The following is a 14,584-nucleotide window of genomic DNA, read 5'->3' as shown; positions in this document are numbered from 1 at the left end:
TGTGAGATCTAGATCCCTAAGCTGGGATCGAACCCGGGCCCAATGAATTAGGAGCACAGAGTCTTAACCAGTGTGCCACCAGGGAAGTCCCCCAATCTTAATTTAATGTTACCTCCTTAGAGAAGTCTTCAGAAATAAGGAAAATAGCTGCATTAAGCACTGCAACAGATATATGCACTATTTATCTTGAGAAATATGGGTCTAAACCTATAGCATAAGACTTTCATGGGCATGGTTAGTATAGTATATAAAAAGTGACTCTCAAACCCTAGCACCATCAGAGTCACAACCCAAGACACTGACTGCTGGGAGCCAGTCCCAGAGACTCTGATTTACTAGGTCTGGGGTGGGGCCTGATGTTTTGCTTTTGTAGCATGTGGCCAGTTAATACTGATGCCGTTGGTCTGTGGACCACACGTGGAGAATCACTGTAATATAGGGGAAATTATGGGCATGGGGGAGGGGGAAGATGGAGGGAGAAGTACTAGATTCTGACTTAAGCTAGAAGGGAGAGGAAGCCAATAGCTGGCAACTGAGGAGGCAGCATGGACAGAAGAATCCAAGTTCCAAGGTTCATTTTTGACTTAGAATTTTTATTTATGAAGATTTTAAAACAATGAGTGAACTAATAAAATTGCCACTCATGAAAATATATTATTTGAGATATAGTCAAGGAACTGTAATATACTGTGTAGCAAAATGCTTCCTGACCAATATTAGATTTAATCAATTTATAACACATTTCAAAAAATTGTGTAATCACTAACATCTGTCTTCATGTGCGAAATGCTCTAAAGAAACCTATCAAAATTTAATTTGAATCCAGTGTTTGAGCAAATCTGGTTTAAATAATTTTTCTGTGGATAAGGGACAGCTTCCTTTCCTTCCTTCCTACCTTTGTATGTGTCATTATTTAAAAGCTTTATCTATGTGAAAGGTAGAACAGAAAGTGCATGAAACTGGAGTAGAAATACATGACCTCTACTTTTCTCACAGGGATATTTTGAAGGTTAACGAGATTTTCACTTGTTGCATGTTTGATGTCTTTTGATGAGAGGAACAGTATAAACATCAAATATTATTCTAGACAAAGGGTTCATTAGTGCTTTATTTTCCATTAATATTTGCCAAAACCAAATTGGCACTGAGTGTAATTCTACAGAATGTTTGGCAACCACTTGTTTTCTGTCAAAGTCATGTCAATATACAGATGGATTCCATTTTCACAGGAACCAAAATAAAGTGATATTTAAGATTAAAATTTGGGATGAAATAACTATTAATGTGTGAAATGCCTTAAGGAATTTATGCAGTAATGCAAAACTGTGATGAAATACAATAAAAGCTAACTAAATTATAAAACTACTCAGGAAGATAGATGAAGTTGGATGTGTTATTATGATGACTGTTGGCAATTTCATTTAATCACACTATACCAATAGCAAAGGGAATATTTTAAAATTACACATTGTGTAATTTATAGAATGAGTAAATCTAGCCAGAAATAACTCCTAATGTTTATATAAAGAAATTACATTTCCCTTGGGAAAAGTGGTGTTTGTTACTGTTCAGGCACATTGTAAAACTCCAATGATAGATTGTGAAAATTTTTTTTTGTGTGGGAGAATGTGCATAAGGGTGGAACTATTGAGAGTCATGAAGGAGATTCTGTGGAAGTGAGCTAATCTGGCAATATGAGGCATGGAACGCTTGATCTTTCACAGGGCTGAGTGTTAGTTAATCTTCTATGCTTTAGAATTATCTGAGATTAATGGATTTAATCATACTTAACAAAAGAAACTTAATAGAGAGTCTATGCAAAGAGAAGCAAACAGTCCTTACTTCCTTCATTCTTTCAATGGCTGTTTATTGATGGCAAACCATGTAGGTAGTACAGTCTTTGGCACTGGAGTTATAGCAACAAATGAAACTGGGTATGTGTTCCTATAGAATTTAGTGGCACTTAACTTATAGTCCATTAGGGGAGGGATCTAATTTAAAAAAATACGTATATAATAGATAACATATATAATATAAATATATGTAAAATGTATTGTAAGGGTCATAGTTTTATAGAAAAAAATAAGCAGTTTAGATAGTAGGAATTGAGAAGATGCCATTTGAAGAGGGTGATCAGGCAGGAGTCTCTGAGGGAGTGATTTGAACAGACATCTGGAAGTGGATGATAACCCTTGGAAAGAGATTTCCAGTTCAAAAGAATAGGGCAATATGAGTGGAGATATTTTTCAAGGACCAGCAATAAAGCCAGCATGAGCAAAGGAGAGCACGGAGGGAAACAGTGACGGCTTGGGGCAGATCATGGAGGCGTGCAGCAGACCACATTGGGCATAGTAAAATTTAGATTTTTAATCTGAAGTGAATGTAAATCCATTAGAGGGTTTTAAGCAGGAAAGTGACATGATCTGACTTATTTATAAGTGAGAAAATCTATCTGAATGTGGAAGGTTGCAGATTTAAGTAACTTTGCTGGAATACAGACATATGCTTTGTTGAGTCTACTAAGGTGATACTGTCATCCTGATGAAATACTCATTTAGAATACTACCTAAGTGGATTTTACCTAGAGGGAATGATAACTTACTGTATGCTAGGAATGTTCTATAAACACTTTACTCTTCCTATGAAACATATGTATTATATCTATGCACAGTTTTAAAGTAGTGATAAAATGAACATGTGTAGTCTCTACCCAGATTACATTAAAGCCCCACAAGCCCCCTCTAGAGGTCTTTCAAGATGTTTGTTAAATATATTACTAAGAATTTTTTATGTCTGATTTTTTAAATATAATTTGCAATATTGTGATGCCAGCATATAAAAACGGATTATTAAAAGTTAACCTACTTGTATCCTGTGATCTTTCTAAATTGATTTAATAATTTAGTAGCTTCCTTAGGATCGTCTATATGAAGAATCTTGTCCTTTGTAAATAGAGACAGCTTTATTTCTTGCTTTCTAATCTTCACTTCATTGTTATCTTCTTTTAGTAGTTATTACCTCCAGAAAATGTTGAAAAGTGGTGAGAATCAGCATTCTTTCCCGTTTTCCTGATTTTAGGTGCAACTTGTCCATTTTTACCATTAAATGTGTTACTAGTGTGGTTCACTAGTAACAACCTTTATCAGGCTGAAAAAGTTTCCTTCTATTGTTATATTTCTGAGAATTTTTATCATGAATAAACAATCTAAAATCATGGTTTTTGTTCATCACATCAAGGCCATCTTAATGTAGGTCTTTCATTGTCTTTTCCCTTAAATGTGGATCAACGTTTCTTGGCTTTTGTATTCCAAGTAATTTTGGATTGTATTCTATACACTCTGAATGTTATGTTATGAAGACCCTAAATTCTGTTTTGTTTTATATTTTTTTCTTCTGAAGAGCATTGATTCTGGTTTGTTTGTCTTAGCAGGCAATAATCTGGCCCTACCCAAACTGAAAACTGTCTCTTAGGTGGAAGCCTAAATCTTAATTCAGTTTTTTCATTCTCAGAAAGAGTGGGTATAGTACATTTGTAGTTCAGAAGTCAGCCAGATATTTGGGAAGACTTTGTACATAACATTTGAGGTTCCCAATCAATGCTTCTCTCTTTTAAAAAATAAAAAACCTTATTTTCTAGCAAATATGGATGCCTTACATTCTACCTCTGATTTTTTTAGGCCAGAAAGACTGTGGGTTTTTTTTTTTTTTTTTTTTTTTAGGATTTTATCCTTTACACAATACACTGACTTTAGCCAGCACTCAAGCTAAAGCTGGAAGAATGTGTAACTACTTCCAAGTATTGACTTACCTTCAGAATCTTGCTGCCTTTGGATAGTTTTTGTAAGTTTGTGTGTGTGCATTTTTCTTTAAGCTTATATTTGCTATCTGTGGCATAGCTGGTTCTGGTAGGAACTACTTAACCGGATAATAAGCAAAAGTCTTTATCCTTTTACTTGTAACCTATCTGAGTTTTAAAATTTTAAGTAAATTTTGTATGGACCGTTCTTAATCTTGAAGGTCTGTAACTGTGTATATTTCCTTCAAAATCTTGCTTGACAATTTAGCAGGGTATCACATCTATTTAGATAGTTATTTCTCCAATTGCAATTTGAAAATATCACCAGAATATCAACTGGCCTATCTTGATTTGCAGATGATATTATCCTATATATAGAAAAATCCCAAAGAATCTACCAAAAACTTATGGGAACTAATAAACAAAGTCAGCAAAGTTGCAGGGTACAAGACAAATACACAGAAATACATTGCATTTCTATATACCGGCAATGATCAATAAAAAAAGGAAATTAAGGAAGCAATCCTACTTACAAGAGCATACAAAAGAATAAAACCTCTAGAAATAAATTTAATCAAAGATGTGAAAAACTTGTATACTGAAAATTATAAAACAATGCTGAAAGAAATTAAAGACTTAAATAAAATGGAAAAACATTCTGTGTTCATGGATTGGATGACTTAATATTGTTGAGTTGGCAAAACTCCCCAAAGTGATCTACAGATTCAGTGCAATCCCTACCAAAATTCCCAGTGGCCTATTTTGCAGATATGGAAAAGTAGATCCTGAAATTCATATGGAATTGCAAGGTACCTAAAATTACCAAAATAATACTTAAAAAGAATAACAAAGATGGAAGTCTCACAATTCCTGATTTCAAAACTTGCTGCAAAGCTACTGTAAAAAATATATATATGATATTGGCATAATGATACAAATTTAAACCAATGGGGTAGAATTGAGAATCCTGAAATAAACTCATACATCTATGACCCTATAATGTTGAACAAGTTGCTGAGAACATTCAATGGCCAAGAGTAATCTCTTCAATAAATTATAATGGATTGGCTGGATATAGACAGGCAATAAAATGAAGTTGAACTCTTCTTTCACAACATATATAAAAATCAACTCAAAATATATCAGTGACTTAAATAGAAGAGCTAAAATTATAAAACACTTAGAAGAAAACATGGTATAAATTTTCATGATCTTGACTATGAATCCATGGCAGTAGATTCTTAGATATGACACTAAAAGCATGAGCAACAAAAGAAAATTGGGTATATTAGACTTCATCAAAATTAAATACTCTGTGTATCAATGGACATTATCAACTCAGGGGAGAGTCAGTCTTTAGAACAGGAGAAACTATATGCAAGTCACATATCTGGTAAGAGTTTATTATCTAGAATACATAAAGAATGCTTACAACTCTACAACAAATAGACAAACAAACCAAAACAAAAAAGAGAGAATCAAGAGTTTTGTCTGTGGAGGAGAGTGATTCCTCTTAAGGGTAAGAGAATAAACATCCAAAAACCATAAAGAAAAGGTGGGCAAATGACTTGAACCAGCATTTTGCAAAGAAGATATACAAATGTTCAACAAACATTGGAAAAGATGCTCAACATCATTAATCATGGGAATGTAAGTCAAAACCAAAATAAGGTACTATTTGGCACCCAGTAGGGTGGCTCTGATGATGAGGATAAAAATAAGAATAAAAAAATAGGAATTAGAAGGAGAAGGAGAATGAAAAGAGGAGGAGAAAAATAAGTGTTGGTGAGGATGTGGAAAAGTTGGAGTCCTCATACATTTCTGGTGGGGATATAAAATCATGAAGCACTGGCAAGCAGTTTAACAGTTCCTCAAAAAGTAAAAAATTTCTATATGACGCTGTAATTCCACTCCTGGGTACAGATCCAGAATAACTGAAAAGATACTGAAACAAATACTTGTAGAAGAATGTTCATAGTAGCACTCTCCACAACAGTCAAAAGATGGAAGCAACTCAAATGTTCATCAAGTGATGAATAGAGAAACAAAACTTGGTATACACATTCTTAATTAGTTGTTAAAAAGGAATGAAGTACTGACACATACTACTATTGTGAATAAATCTTGAAACCTATGTGAAAAAAGCCAGACACAGAAAGGTCACATATTGTATAATTCCATATATATGAAATAGCCAGAATGGGCAAACCCATAGAGACAGAAAGCAGACTGGTGGTTTTCAGGGGAGTGAGTGGGGCTTGAGGATGGGAGAGTGAATGAAGAGTGACTGCTGAAGAGGTACGGAGTTTTCTTTTGGGGTGATGAAAATATCTTGGAACTAGATATAGAGTGATGGTTGCATAATGTTGTAAGTGTACTAAATACCACAGAATTTGTGCGATTTTTTTTTTTTTTTTTTTTTTTTTTGCGACACGCGGGCCTCTCACTGTTGTGGCCTCTCCCGTTGCGGAGCACAGGCTCCAGATGCTCAGACTCAGCGGCCATGGCTCACGGGCCCAGCCGCTCCGTGTCATGTGGGATCTTCCCGGACCGGGGCACGAACCCATGTCCCCTGCATCGGCAGGCGGACTCTCAACCACTGCGCCACCAGGGAAACCCAGAATTGTGCACTTTTAATGGTTAATTTTGTGTTCTGTGAATTTCACCTAAAAATGGCACTGAATTACCATTTTTTACCTATCAGATTGGCAAAAATTCAAGTTTTACAGCATATTCTGTTGCGAAGACTTGTGGGGAAACAGGTGCTTTCATAAATTGCTGATGGGAATGCAAAATAGTATAGATTCCATTGAGGGTAATTTGGCAATAGTTAGCAAAATTAGATGAGCATTTACCCTTTGCCTCAGCAACCCACTTCTAAGACTAGATCCCATAGATGCATGCAGTAGAAAAAAGACCAAACGATGTATGCACAAGGCTATTCAGTGGAACTCTTTGTAATATAATAGCAAAAGAGTAGAAATGGGATAAATCTCTATCAGTAGGGGCTCAGTTGAGTAAGTCAGAGTTTATGCACACAGTGGAGGGCTCTCTGTCGGTAAAAGGGTTGACACACTGCTGTGGAGAAAATTGCTGAGGTGGGTTGCTCCATGAAAAAAATCAAGGTAGGGCTTCCCTGGTGGCGCAGTGGTTGAGAGTCTGCCTGCCGATGCAGGGGACACGGGTTCGTGCCCTGGTCCGGGAAGATCCCACATGCCGCGGAGCGGCTGGGCCCGTGAGCCATGGCTGTTGAGCCTGCGTGTCTGGAGCCTGTGCTCCGCAACGGGAGAGGCCACAACAGTGAGAGGCCTGCATACCACAGAAAAAAAAAAAAAAAAAAAAATCAAGGTAAATGTCCAGAATAGGCAAAGCTATAGAGACATGAAGTAGGTTAGTAGTGGCGTATGGCTGGGAGGAGGGAGACCAGGAGATGGGCAGATTGGGGGTCTGGATAGTTGAAAATATTCTAAAATTTAGTGGTGATGAATGTACAACTCTGAAAATTTTAAAAAATATATTGAATTGTATAGTTAAATGGGTGAATTTTATAGCATGTGAATTATATATTAATAAAGTTGTTATAGAAAAAGAGAAAAAGGGATTTGGTATGTGAACCCTGGACTCTCTCAGATTGCATATAATCAGTGATTGAGTTACAGTAAATAGTCCAGAGGCAATGGTTCAGATTAATAGAGATTTTCAGAAAATATTTCTATTTGGGTGGGAGGAAGTGATTTCAAGTGTAGGGTATCTTAACAAGTCAGGGAAATAAACTTTGAAATAAAACAGGAAGTGATTCTTCATCTGGAAGGCCAAGAACCAAACTATTGGTTCTTGTGAATGTGAAATGGGTCTAGAGAGTTATTTGAAACCTCTTTCTTACCTGATGAAAAAATAGTTCAGGTTGGCTCCTGAAGGGACAGAAAAGCCAATGAAAAATTACCAGCCAAAACTGTAAGTAAGTTGATCTGGTATCTAATCTTGACAAGACTGTCTATACTGTAGATGATTTATAAGAAAAAGTCCAGAAGATTCCACAAGGGAACATTACAAATAAAATTAGAAAAGATGCCTAGGAAAGAGCTAGGCTTGTTGGCCAACTTTTCTTTGTTTAATCACATCTGAATCTTTATTCTCAGCTAGAATTCCTGTGGAATAGGTTATTTGTGCACTTTTCACAGTCAACAAATTGGAGGAAAATGAAAAAAACTGAGGTGAATCCACTGGCACAGAAAGTGATGTTAAAAGAAAAGAGTAAGCCAAATTCTTGGAGGCTGCAAGATGTCAGATGATAATATAAGTAGACAAAGAGTAGTTCATTATAAATTAGCCAACAAGAATAATTTTGCAGTGATTTAAAGCAATTAGTCACATCATCACATTAAAATCACTTTAATATTCAAATTATCTGTCACCTGTCAAAACAAGGATTTTAGAAAGAATAGCTTTCATGTGAAATATTCCATAGTAAATTCAAGGACATTCAATCCTTGATTATATTTTCATGAGTGAAGGGCACATGAATGAAATGAGTCCTATAGATAATTTGACTGATTTTTATGTAGTAGGTACTGATGATTGAATATTTGTGGGATTAGTTTATGTTTAAAATTTACTTATGCACCTTAAAATTCACACACTGGATAAGATATGCATAGAGAAATGACTCACCTTTAATCTGGCAAATTAGATTTCTTGATTTTAAGGAGTCTATATCAGATGCTTTCTAAAGTAGTGTTTTTAAGGGGCACCCGATACTGGTAGGGTGAGCTGGTATGGAAAGAATGATCATTCCCTTTTTTTAGAACCCTGACCAATATCCAAGTCAGTCCATTTAAAAAAAAGGGGGGAGAAATCTTGTTTGAATGATAAACATTTCATAGGAGACTTTATGATTGCAAATCAGAGAAAATATGAGTTTTCTCATTTCCTCACCTTATTTCCTCCTCAAAACATTTTGGATGCTTCCCAAGTGTTATTTCATATGCTAAAATCCAAGATGTAATAGGTTATTATATTTCCCTGTTGATTTTAACTCTAAAATGTGGATTCAGGATTAAACTCTGCTGAGAGTTTAGCTTCTTTCAGCATGTTATCTTCTTTTCAAATGTTATCCAAATGGAACACAAATGTTCTCTAAGAATTCACAGGAGTAAAAAATATTTTTGATGGTTTGCTTAATGTTTTAAAATTTGTTCTCATTTTTTCCTACTGTATAGAGACAATCTAAAAGCTATATTTTAAATCTGAGGAAAGAAATCCCACATGCCAGAGACCAGGAAATTTACTTATTTAATTTGTGATGGTTGAAAATTATGATCTGGACATCATGATATGGCAATTACTTTTTATAAACAGCAATTATTCTATTATTACTGTTGTTATTGTTATTACATTATTGCAGTTTAAGAAAATTATCTTAGTAATTTGCTTTTTCAGGTAAAATGTTGTCTTCTTGCTAGGTTTCATTATACCAAGCCATGAGCTTCTTAATGTTTATATTTCACTTGATACACAATCATTTCGTTAGTATTCTTTCACACATTAGTCTACTTTAACATTAACAGTATACAATTTATATGTGAAATCTAGATATGTCTCACAATTAACACTATGTCTGAATTGTTTTATCTTTTTTAATGAGAAATGTATCTCATTAACTTTATTATTCTTCAGCATAGATTTTCAAAACTCAATTGTGTTAAAACAAAATACATTTATACTAGGGCTTTAATAGTTGGCATTTCTTTTTTTATTTTCTAAATATTTATTGTTTATTTACTATGTGCAGTTATTAGTCTAAGCAGTGAAAATGAATGGTAAGCCAAATGAAAGTTGTCTTAGCCCCTCTGGCGGCTATAAATTCTGTTATATAATGAATTACATAAACATAATTTTTTAATTTTTGGCTGCGTTGGGTCTTCGTTGTTGCGTGCGGGCTTCTCACTGTGGTGGCTTCTCTTGTTGCGGAGCACGGGCTCTAGGCATGCGGACTTCAGTAGATGTGTCATGCAGGCTCTGTAGTTGTGGCTCGCAGGCTCTAGAGCGCAGGCTCAGTAGTTGTGGTGCACGGGCTTAGTTGCTCCACAGCATATAGGATATTCCTGGACGAGGGCTCGAACCTGTGTCCCCTGCCATGGCAGGCAGATTCTTAACCACTCTGCCACCAGGGAAGCCCCAGAAACATAAGTTAGGAAAAATAAGGGGTGCTATAAATTTTAAAAGGGGAACTGATCCATCATGGATGTAATGATATCAATAAATGTCCTGAATATGTAAAGTTTTAGTTGACCTCTAAAAGAAGAGTAAAAGAGTAGGTGTTGATAAAGTAAATAGATGGAGGGATCCCATATTCTAGGAATGTGGAAAGTTCCAAGGGAAAGTGAGAAAGTACTAGCTGCAAAACACTAAAAGAATGTTGATATCAACTCCATTTTGACATTATCTGAGAGTATCTTACAGTGACTTTATCAATATCTCACTGCTGACCAGATGGAAGTATTGTGGTGGGAATGTAAACTGGCACAGGCACTATGGGAAGCAGTATGGAGGTTCCTCAAAAAACTAAAAATAGAGGTACCATATGATCTAGCAATTACACTCCTGGGTATATATCTGGAAAAAAATGAAAACACTAATTTGAAAAGATATATGTACCCCAGTGTTCGTAGCAGCACTATTTACAATAACCAAGGTATGGAAGTAACCCAAGTGTCCATCAACAGATGAATGAATAAAGAAGTGGTAAATATATACAATGGAATATTAGTCATAAAAAGAATGAAATTCTGCTGTTTGCAGTAACATGGATGGACCTGGAAAATATTATGCTTAGTGAAATAAGTCAGACGGAGAAAGATATCACTTAAATGTGAAATCTGAAAAATAATACAAATGTATATAGCAAAACAGCAACAGGCTCACAGATATAGAAAACAAACTAGTGGTCACCAGTGGGGAGAGGGAAGTGGGGGGCATGTTAGGAGTATGAGATTTAAAAATATAAGCTGCTATGTATAAAATATGTAAGAAACAAAATATATTGTATAGCACAGGGAATTATAACCATTATCTTTGTAATAACTTTTAATGGAGTATAAACTTTAAAAACACTGAATCGCTATGCTGTAACCTGAAATTAATATAATCTTGTAAATCAACTATGCTTCAATAAACAACAACAAAAGAACTTGGTCTGTCTGATGCTAAACCTCCTGATGGTATAAATAAATACAAAATCTTTATCACAATATGGAAGAATTGTCATGATCTGGCCCCAGCCTCCCTTTCAATCTAATTTTCTATTCCATCACATTATATAACCTACATTCCTGACAAATAATATGGGAAAATCTTAGAGATCATAAACCAAATTTCATTTACCTTTCTATCTCCCTCAGGATCTGGCAAAATGTCTTGCTCTAGTAGGAACTCAATAAATATTTATTAAATTTTCATTAAAATTTCTATTGCCATGGAAGTGTAGTTTCAACTGTAAAAAACAAAACAGATACTACTTATCAGATAGAAAAGCAGAAGAGTTTTTGTGTTGTTTCAATTATTAATTTGTTTTGAGAATAAAAACCAACTTAGCCAAAATAATATAATAAATAAATATTCTGTGAAAATTATTGCATAACATAGAGTGGTTAGTTTTCAGTAAAAGTTTAATTAATCCTTTAGCAAAATAAGTATGGTGTCACATATGTAAAGCTATTTGAAATATTTTAAGTTTTTGTTTTCATAAACACATAATTTATTTCATTTTGTTTTGTTTCACATAGTTTATAAGAAGGCTTAAATGTTAAATATATTTGGAACTTGGTGATCTATGAATAAATAAAACAATAATTAAGGTTTCTTTGTCTCAGAAACTCATTACTATTGTCTGAAATTCTGTCATTTGCTTTATGTAGTCAATTTGTAATGGGGAATTGTCATATAAATTAATAAACGGATAAGTTCACTTTTCAGTTATACTAACAAATTATATTACTAAATAAAAAACAGATTTCCTAATTATAAAATGCAATTGAGATATTATTTGAGATACATTCTTTAGTAAAGTTTCTAATGAAATTCTAAAGCCAGATGGTTGGTATTTTTATCATTATGAGATGATTTACATTCTTGGTGTTCTGTGGTTTTGTTTTATTATTCTCTGTGCTGTGTCCCTGGTGAATTTATGCTTTCTAACCAATTATGTAACTCTAAGCTCGGTTCACTTAGGGAGGAATCTGTGGCAAAGCTTAAGACAACAACTTTGTCTTCAGGCTTCACCATGATGCGGAAAGAGTTTTTATTACTCCTCTGCTGGCGGAAGGGGTGGGGTGCGGGTACCTCACTGATGTTGTGCTAAGTACATTAAATGAATTCCTTACTTAAACCCCACAATAATCTTTTAAGGAATGAATTCTTTCTGTTCCTATTTAATATGAAGAAAGTGGCATTCCTCTGGTCACACAGCAGTAAAAAATCCTGGGCTGTTTTTCTCCTATAATTTTCAGGTTCACGTAGTTGGAATCTTCTGAGTTAGCCATTAAGCACTTTTGCTTCTAAGGGAGGTAGACCCACTAGCTGTGTTTTTAGGTTGAGCAAGGTGAAAGGTGCTCACACTTCCATTTTCTGTTTCTGTGACCTTGAGAAATTTATGTAATCTTTCAGTTTCATTCTCTAAAAAATGAGGATAATAATAGCACTTATCTTTTAAGGTTATTGAGATAGATAAATAGCATAAAGTGTGTAAACCATACTGCCCAGTGCCTTGTACCGAATCACTTTTACTGTTATTATTCTTAATGGTAGAAACACTGAAACAAGTAACCTAGTCAGGACTTGAGGTTTTTCCCCAGCAGCCTGGTTTAGGTGAGTTGTGTCTAATCTAGTCACCTGTGTAATCAGAGTAAATTTACTACCTCTAAGGATTTTCATGAAGATTTTAAACTGATAGTGTATATAATTCTCCTAGGATAAAGTCTGACATAGGTCTTTGCATATATTGGTTTCTTACTCTTCTCTGTGTGAATTACCTTGGCTACAATCTTAATATATGGGGAATGGAGCCATCGGAAGATGCAGGGACCACCAACTGAGTTTAAAAATCTTTATGAGTTTTTAAGTCTGTGTGGAACACTATTTGGATAACAGTATTTGGACTGGGAGAGATACTCTAAGGTGCCAAGTTGCAAGTGTACAATTTATGTGGCTTTTCAGATTAATATGTTATAAAGGAACTTGGCCAATTATTAATCCTTTAATATGTTATAAAGGAACTAACATGCCAATTCTGCTTTTAAAAGATTAACGCATTACATAATGAAATAAGATCCTGTGATTTTAATGTCTTTTAATGCAAATTTCACAACCTTTTGAAATATAGCTTTTTAAATTAATTTTAGCCAGAGAAAATACCTTAAAACATGTAGACTTATTTAAGTAATTCTTTAAACATATTAAACAATGATCTATTAAACTGGCCTCAATGAAAATATAGTTATATTAAACAACTTTAATATTGAATATGAAATTTTTTTTTGTCTCTGTGGAAGGGCCCTATTAATTGCCAAGTAAGATCTGTGAAAATACTGCATATAAATAAGCATTGATGTGATCAGCCACACTAAAATCAATTTTGGTGGTCAGATGTAAAAATTTGATGATAAAAATTAAATATTATGTAGTTTTATAGAAACAGTTTTAAATCATTATTTATACAAAATGGATTACTAAACTCTTTATGTCATTTAAAGATATTGTCATTTAGCAGAAATTTATGTTTTATTATTTTAACTAAAAGTTTTATATTAGTCGATTGAATCATATTCAGAGATCTGAATCATTTGTAAAATTTCTAGGAAATAATCCAAGTGTTTTAGATTATGAATATCCCGTATCTGAACAGTGGGATTACAACATATGTTTTTTTAACTGAAGTCAGCTATATATGATCACTTGCTTATAGCTATATTTTTAAACACTTAGACTTTGCATATGTATTCTGCTAAATACTACAAGTCAGTTTATATATTATTAATTTATATAGAATATCACTCAACAGGCTAGATTTTATACTTCAAGGGTTATTTATAAAATTATGAAGGGAAATTTTTACCATGTGTGCCATACATACTTGTTTTAGAACCTAATAAGGTAAAATGAGTCACCTCTGGGTTGGAATTCAACATTTGTGTAAAACAACATAATTTTTGATCAACATTTTACTAATGTACAACACTACAGAAAAAATTTTCAATAATATAAGAAAATGTATCAATTGTGTTTTTTAGTTGTTTTTTTTTGTTATTTTATACTTTTCAAGAGTTCCAAACCTGAGGCCTTTTAGTTAATAGCAAGTTGATTTAATATTATAACCTCACTGATAGAGTTAACTAATTATTCTTTGTCTATAAATTCAAACACTATGGAAGCAGCTAAAATAAATATTCATAAACACTCTAAAATCAAATATAAAATTTTAAATAAGATGTAAAGAAACTGTATTCCCATCACAGTTCAGAATATTTCTGTTGACTATAAATAATCAATTTGATTAGTCAACACAGAAGAGCAATATATACCAACATTTTTCTTGGCAAAGGAGCTATAACAATGAACAAAACAAACAAAAAAATCATTGCCTATAGGAGCTTTCATTTAGTGGGAAAATTAGGCAAAAAGCAAGGAATAGTTAACATAATGGTATGAAAAATGGTGATGTGTACTAAAGAGAAAAATAAGAGGGGTTTTAGAAGGAGGTTAGGGAGTTGAATAAAAGAAAATACTGGGTTT

At 33.8% G+C, this 14,584-nt stretch overlaps 1 long non-coding RNA gene across 1 annotated transcript in view; it reads left to right on the top strand.

The window, feature by feature from the left end:
- Nucleotides 1-7,699: 7,699 nt before the first annotated feature.
- The window catches only part of LOC307194889, a 312,682-nt gene continuing 305,797 nt past the window's right edge, over nucleotides 7,700-14,584 (top strand). The window contains exon 1 of the long non-coding RNA XR_013830651.1: nucleotides 7,700-7,750. This is a non-coding gene — a long non-coding RNA (uncharacterized lncRNA). The remainder of the gene's footprint in view (nucleotides 7,751-14,584) is intronic.

This window comes from Stenella coeruleoalba (assembly GCF_951394435.1).
Source record: "Stenella coeruleoalba genome assembly, chromosome: 11".
NCBI classification, from domain to species: Eukaryota; Metazoa; Chordata; class Mammalia; order Artiodactyla; family Delphinidae; genus Stenella; species Stenella coeruleoalba.
Note: the sequence above shows the minus strand (reverse complement) of the source record. Positions and strands in the feature narration are given on the sequence as shown.